The sequence below is a fragment of the Engraulis encrasicolus genome, chromosome 6 (genome assembly GCF_034702125.1).
Source record: "Engraulis encrasicolus isolate BLACKSEA-1 chromosome 6, IST_EnEncr_1.0, whole genome shotgun sequence".
In the NCBI taxonomy this organism is placed as follows: domain Eukaryota; kingdom Metazoa; phylum Chordata; class Actinopteri; order Clupeiformes; family Engraulidae; genus Engraulis; species Engraulis encrasicolus.
Window position 1 is genome coordinate 7,544,108 of NC_085862.1, and position 7,263 is coordinate 7,551,370.

The following is a 7,263-nucleotide window of genomic DNA, read 5'->3' on the forward strand; positions in this document are numbered from 1 at the left end:
TTGACGTGGTAGATCACGGCAGACCATCAACTTCAAAAGTAAGCTTACATCTTGGTTAAAAAAAAAGGTTGGGCACCCCTGGATTAGAGTTTAGGCTACTTTATTTATGTATGCTCACTAAACCAAGAAGCCTAAATAAGGCAGTGGCCTGTTAATTCAAAATGACTAATTTTAAAACATTGATTACCATAGTGAAACAAAATGTAACTGTAAAAACTGTAACATTTGATAAATATAATCAATTACTGATATTGTTTATTACAGAAATGTACCACGTGATGCAGTAGCCTGTTGATGCTGGCAAAAGATGCAATCTGGAGGATTTCAGGGTACGTTTTACTATGCTTCAATGTTAGGTGAGATGAATGTAATGCAGTGTTTCCCAACCAGGGGTACGTGTACCACTAGGAGTATGTTTTATTTTATGAATAAAAACAAATGTATGGTCATGATCATATTGGGATAGAGAACATGAGTGAGGTGGTACTCATACTATGACAAAAATGCTTAGGGGGTACTCAAGACGAAAAAGGTTGGGAGACACTGATGTATGCCCAGATCATGTACGCCCAGAGCAAAGTCACAGGCAGTGTGCTTCTCTTGCATTCACAGACTGCCCATGCTTTTTTAAAGAGATAAGTTAGAATGCTTTGCATATCTATTTGTGTAGAGTTAATCACCAAGACAATTTCCAGAAGTTGTATCCAGGTGTCAATTGTGTCCTTGTTCTGGTGTTGTTATTTTCAAACAGAGATGGCTCTTGCTCACTGGCAGTGACATACAGCATCAGAGCTCGGGTGACATCTCTCGCTCGGGTGAAATCTCTCCTGGAAGATTTCAAGGTATTAAATGTTTTACTCGGCTGCATCTTCCAATAGATTACTCTTTATATTGGTATGTAATGATGTCCTTACCACCAACAAATTCTCTTAAGCATCAATGTGGTCTATAATTCGTCCTGCGACTTCTCAATGCGAGCTCCCATTGATATTGAAGCAATAACTGCTCCGATTATTTTTTTGACTGGAGAAATGGAATCCTGCTACAGCAGGGATGGGCAACTGGAGGCCCGGGGACCACACGCGGCCCGCCTCCTCACTCGATATGGCCCATAATTAAAACATAATTAAAGAAATAAAATAAATAATGACCAGATTTCTAAACACACTATTGAATTAATCTATTGTAGTGATACTGTAAGCCGATACAGAACACTCCCATTCCTTCCAAGCAATATCGGCAGTCAGTGAGCAACCAACTGCACCTCGAACTCTGTGAGTTGCAGTCCGATCCCTGGTCTTGTGGCCCTCTGATGGTAGCGATGAAAAACTGTGGCCCTCCTTATCATGAAAGTTGCCCATCCCTGCTGCTACAGTGTCCCAGACCTCTGTGTGCTGGAGCTCCACCAGGGGGCTAGAGCCACACACACACACACACACACACACACACACACACACACACACACACACACACACACACACACACACACACACACACACACACACACACACACACACAAGAGGTGTAAGAGATTATCACTCTTTTGTTTGGACTTTCATATGTAAATTGTTTTTTTGTGTCCTGAAAATAGACAAATAAGCTACATACTGTACATGTTGTATTTGTGTTTTATGATTTTATAGGTGTGTGCAGAGTTCTGAAGAATAAAAGTCAACAGTCAAGTTCTTCTCCATATTCTCCAAATCTGACGGAGGCGTTCCATCAGGAAAGGGGGAATGGTTGGTCGATGCCTCCAGAATAATGATACCCATGACCCAGGTATTATGTACAAAGAGAATGTTAATTTGAATCTTGATGCCTACAATTTTGCTGATTTGTTGACAATCGAGATGTATAAACATTAAGTCAGAATAACTTATGTTAAATTGTCTAACTTTTCACCTGGTGTATTTGGTATTGTGGTAGCATGTTTGAAATGGATGGTTAAGAAGGTAAAATATGTCATGGACATCAGTTAAATATTTACATGTGTATCTGTCGAATTACTTTGTTTCAGGCACAACATGCTGACAGGGAATCGGCTATGGCAGAAAGCATCCATGCCATCTATGTGATCCGCCATGAAGGTTCAGAAGCTACTGACAGTCCTGAGGACATCGGAATCATTTTCAAAGGGGTGACTGCATTTGGCTGCTTGCCAAACATCCTACCCAGGCTCCGCCCTCGCAGTGACGCAACACCTTCGGCTCTGCTACACACACTCAGGAAAACTTTGTTCAGGTACTTTCGGGTTCCCTCCACAGCAGGAAACTCCACCCACTTTGTCGGGAAGCAATCGACTTTCAGCATCACCAACCGTCCTGGCTAGAGGCGTGTTCAAGGAAGTGACAAGGTTTGAGCAGAGACACTCTATTGGGACTAAGAAAATGTTTGGTTTAAACTTTGGCTCAGCCTGTTCGGCCCTCGACCAGTAGCAAATCACGAGAGTTGGGTCAACCATGCCGTTTGAGAATGTTGTTATGCTCTTGGTCAGACCAAGTCTCGAAGAGATTTGTAAGTCATGATAATCAGGTTACAAATATTCACTTACAGTGGCCATATTTCTTGCCCTTGTTTACGCACTAAACTTGTTATCCTCCTTGAAAGTTGTGTGTGTGTGTGTGTGTGTGTGTGTGTGTGTGTGTGTGTGTGAGTAATAATGCAGACATAATAATAACAATTGACTAGAAGTACAAATACACATTTCTACATTATTGCTCACACACAGCTTTTGGTAAAACATTGCTGAAATGGCCAAACACCTTTATGCATTTTTTAATAAAGAGTCATTGCATTGAGCAGATCATTGAGAGGCTCTGAAGTCCACTACACTATTCTTAACTTGTGTGCGTGCGTACCTCCTCAAGCACATATACAGCACTCTATTTTTAACATTTTTTAAAAATGTTTTTCTTTTTTTTGACTTGACAACCTGTTAAAAACACAGCGTTAAACTTTGGCTTTTTTCGCACACCTCAGCTGGCAGGTGCGTCGGAGATGGCACGATGGGTCACTCAGCAATAGTTTAAAGAAACTCCCGCACACTGACCATTTCGCTCTTCTATCTTTAATAAACTACATTTATTAAAGAAAGAACAGCGAAATGGTCAGTGTGCGGGAGTTTCTTTAAACAAAAACACAGCGTTACAAATTTGTTGTTACTAGAATGGCAAGGACAGTCATAGTGCATTACTAAAGGCCCTGTGTTATGTCATCGTAGACAAGTATTATGGTAATTAACCTTTCAATGACTGTTGGTGTGCTACTGGTGGTATGGAATGCATTATTGGCCTACAACACACGTGTACGCTCTTGTATGTAAGTGTTTAAAAGGTTTTTTTGTTTATTTATTACCCTCAAGACAATTTTGTGTTTTGATTAATGGCCTGGGGAATGTGTTGATTAAAATAAAAAAAACAAATCTTCAACATCTTGGGTTTGTAGTGTTGTTTTCCATAGATTTATAGCCTTTTCTGTGTAAGATTAAGTGTAATGCTTTGAAATTACTTAATAAAAACATGGAAAGTATTTCCACATGATTCAATAGCACATATACAACATTATGAGCTCTTGTTGGATCAACTTGAGAGAATTGGGATAATCAAACCAGTATCAAACATGTTGGATGAACATTATAAGATCCTGTTGGATCAATTTAATTGAATCAGGTTTTGATACCCTGACTCAGTTATGTTGGATCAACTCAAGAAAGTAAGGTTACATGAACAGAAGGTAATCCTGTTAAATCAACAAAGTTGCCTAATGTTAAAAATAAGAAAGATAATCATGTGGAAATACTTTCCATAATATTCTTAAGTAAATCCAACAGAATTTTTTTTTGAGTGTACTGTGTGTCGCTGAGCCGAAGGCGTTGCGTCACCAGTAGGGCGGAGCCCTGCTAGGTCAGGGGTGCATTTCTCTAAATCATAGTTGCTAACTATTTACAATGCAACTTCCCATTGACAACTACCCAAGTTGCTTGCTAACAACAACACTTTCGAGAAACACCCTCCAGGGCTTTATGAAGTAGAAGTAGACGTACTCTGGCAGACATAATTACAACAGTAGCCTACGTAGTGTGACATGATAAATTGCAAAGTTGAAACTAATATCATACCATGAGTGTTGTAATTACATCCTTAGGAGAGAGTAGACTACTTCTTAGTTATACAACTCTGGGATGCATTTCTCGATACCATATTTGCTTACTACGTTAGCTACTTTGTTGTTTTCAATGCAATTTCCCATTGACAACTACCCAAGTTGCTAACTGGCTAACAACATGCATTTGAGAAACACACCCCTGGAATTGGTTCTCCATATTGTACATAAATTGGGAGTGGGGGGGGGGGAGGCTTTCATTGAATTTTGTCCGGGGACTGGCAACAGATCAGCTACCATGGATAACCCCCCCCCCCCCCCCCCACACACACACACACACACACACACACACACACACACGCACACACACACACACACACACACACACACACACACACACACACACACACACACACACACACACACACACACACACACACACACACACACACACACTCTCTCTCTTTGTGTATTGAAGAGTAATCAGCTCCGGCCCCGTAAGTGGTAAATAAATAGCCTTGCCCTGTAAGCCTCCCTCTTATTCAACACACATCATGTAAATGCTAATATCTCAAATCTAAATCCCCCCAGTTCTCCCTTCTGGGACCTGCTGTGTGTGTGTGTGTGTGTGTGTGTGTGTGTGTGTGTGTGTGTGTGTGTGTGTGTGTGTGTGTGTGTGTGTGTGTGTGTGCGTGTGCGTGCCTGTGTGTGTGTGTGTGTGTGTGTGTGTGTGTGTGTGTGTGTGTGAGAGAGAGAGAGAGAGAGAGTGTGTGGAAAAAATAGTCTGTATGTGTGAAAAACAAATATGTTGAGGGAGGGTTGAAAGAGCCAGTGAACCTTGTCTGTAATGTCAGTGAATTGTGTGTGTATGTGTTTGTGTTTATATGTGTTTATGTGTGTCTGTGCGTGTGTGTGTGTGTGTGTTTGTATGCGTGTGTGTGTACGCGCGTGTGTGTGTGTGTGTGTGTGTGTGCGCGCGTCAATGTGTGTGTGTGTGTGCGCGTGTGCAGCTGTGTGTGTGTGTATGCGTGTGTGTGTGTGTGTGCGCGTGCAGCTGTGTGTGTGTGTGTGTGTGTGTGTGTGTGTGTGTGTGTGTGTGTGTGTGTGTGTGTGTGTGTGTGTGTGTGTGTGTGTGTGTAATCTTGAAGTGAGTGAGGTTGTAAATCAGGGTAGTAATGGCCCCATAATGCCCAGCTTGAGCTGCGGAGGACATGAGAGGCAGGCGGCCGCGTGGCCCACAGACACATAACAAAGCGGCCAGTCACCAACACTTGGGCTTTTAGTATCCCAGAGTGACTATGCTGAATAGAGAGATGCCGAGAGATATGGGGAGAGAGAGAGAGAGAGAGAGAGAGAGAGAGAGAGAGAGAGAGAGAGAGAGAGAGAGAGAGAGAGAGAGATGGAGAGAGGGCATTGGAAAACATTGGAAAACATGGTAAAGAGATTGTGTGTGTGAGAGAGAGAGAGAGTGAGGGAGAGAGAGAGACAGAGAGAGAGAGAGAGAACGGAAAGAGAGTAAAGAGAGAGAGAGAGAGAGAGAGAGAGAGAGAGGGAGAACGGAAAGAGAGTAAAGAGAGATAGAGAGATTTTTTTTGATTTTTAAAAGCGCTTTATTTTAACAATCAGAATAAACCCTTTACAAAACCATACTACACAATCAAACCATGTAAAGAAAAAGCAAACCTAAATCCTATGCTAAAAAAACCTTGAAAAGGTCAACTCCCCACCCCTGACCGAGCAAAGTGCTTCTCCATAACACCACTTATCAACAAAAGTGTCAATGTCAGACATGTGCTGAAAAAAAAAGAAATCAATGCGAATCCTAGATTTAACCAGGCCCGAAAACACATTGGCTACACTACAATCTGCATTACCGGTCATCTTGTTCTTTCTGCTGATATAAATTGCCATTTTTGCTTGACCCAGTACAAAATTTATCAGCTGACATTTCAACCTGTGTCTCTGTGTATACCTAAAACCCAAAACAAAAGTCTGCACCGAAAACACTTCACCAAAAGACAGTAAAAGGTGAGTTAAAATGTCAAACAGGGGCAAAAGTCTGGGGCAATGCATAAAGGAATGAAAAACAGTCTCTCTTTGGAAGCAAAACGGACAGTCCTGATCTACCGAAGGGTTAATAATGCAAACAAAAGCATTGATGGCGAGGATCCCATGGAGTAGCCTCCATTGCAAGTCACCTATCTGTTTTCTCAATGGTGGCTTATACAGTGTCCTCCATTCAGGTTTTACATCGTCTCTTAAACTTAATACATTCCGCCAAGGGGTGTCAACTCTCATGTTCAGATTTTGTTTGTTTAACACAATCACACACATTTCATAAAAATCCTTCCCGCTCGAGCTTCCCAAAGAAACCCCCACCTCCCCTCTGTCCTCTAGAAAAAACCCTGAGCAGTCCCCCACTTCTGGAAGAAAGTTCAGTGAGGGAAAAAAATCTTCTTTCGTGGGTGAGATAGCCCCCCGACAATACTTTTCCAACATTTCCAGTTCATCTGCTGAAAAAATTGCCCTCCATTTCCCCAGAGATAGAGAGAGAGAGAGAGAGAGAGAGAGAGATAGAGAGAGGGAAAGGGAGGGAGAGTAAGAGAGCAGAGTGTGTGACGTGGTGAGCAGCTCCGCGCGTCTCATTAAAACACTTGTCGACGTCTTGTAAATTTTTAGCGAAGCGCTGGGTGCAAAACTCAACTGACAAACTTCATGATGCGGCAGGCGAGGATCCCTACCTATCATTGGCCTACAGAGAGGGGGGGGGGAGTGGATAGAGAAAGAGAGAGACGGGGAAGGAGAGGGAGAGGGAGAGAGGCTAAACTGACAGAGAGAGAGAGAGAAAGGAGGGGGGAGAGAGGAGGGGAGAGAGAGAGGAGAGAGAAAAGAGGGGAGCAATGGGAGAGTGAATGAGAGACAGAGAGATAGGGGAGTGATGGGAGGGTGAACGAGAGAGAGAGAGCGAGAGCGAGAGCGAGAGCGAGAGCGAACGTAGGAAAGAGGGTGCAGTAAAAAGAGGCTAAACTGATAGAGAGAGGGAGAGAGAGCGAGGGAGAGAGAGAGAGAGAGAGAGAGAGAGAGAGAGAGAGAGAGAGAGAACATTGGAAAGAGGGTAAAGAGGGAGAGAGGCTAAACTGACAGAGAGAGAGAGAGAAAGGA

General features: G+C 42.7%; 1 long non-coding RNA gene across 1 annotated transcript; it reads left to right on the plus strand.

Moving 5' to 3' along the window:
• Positions 1–781: 781 nt before the first annotated feature.
• Positions 782–2,070, plus strand: LOC134450651 (uncharacterized). Its single transcript, XR_010035141.1, has 3 exons — positions 782–842; positions 1,644–1,779; positions 2,018–2,070. It is a non-coding gene; the product is annotated as an uncharacterized LOC134450651 (long non-coding RNA).
• The last annotated feature ends 5,193 nt before the right edge of the window (positions 2,071–7,263 follow it).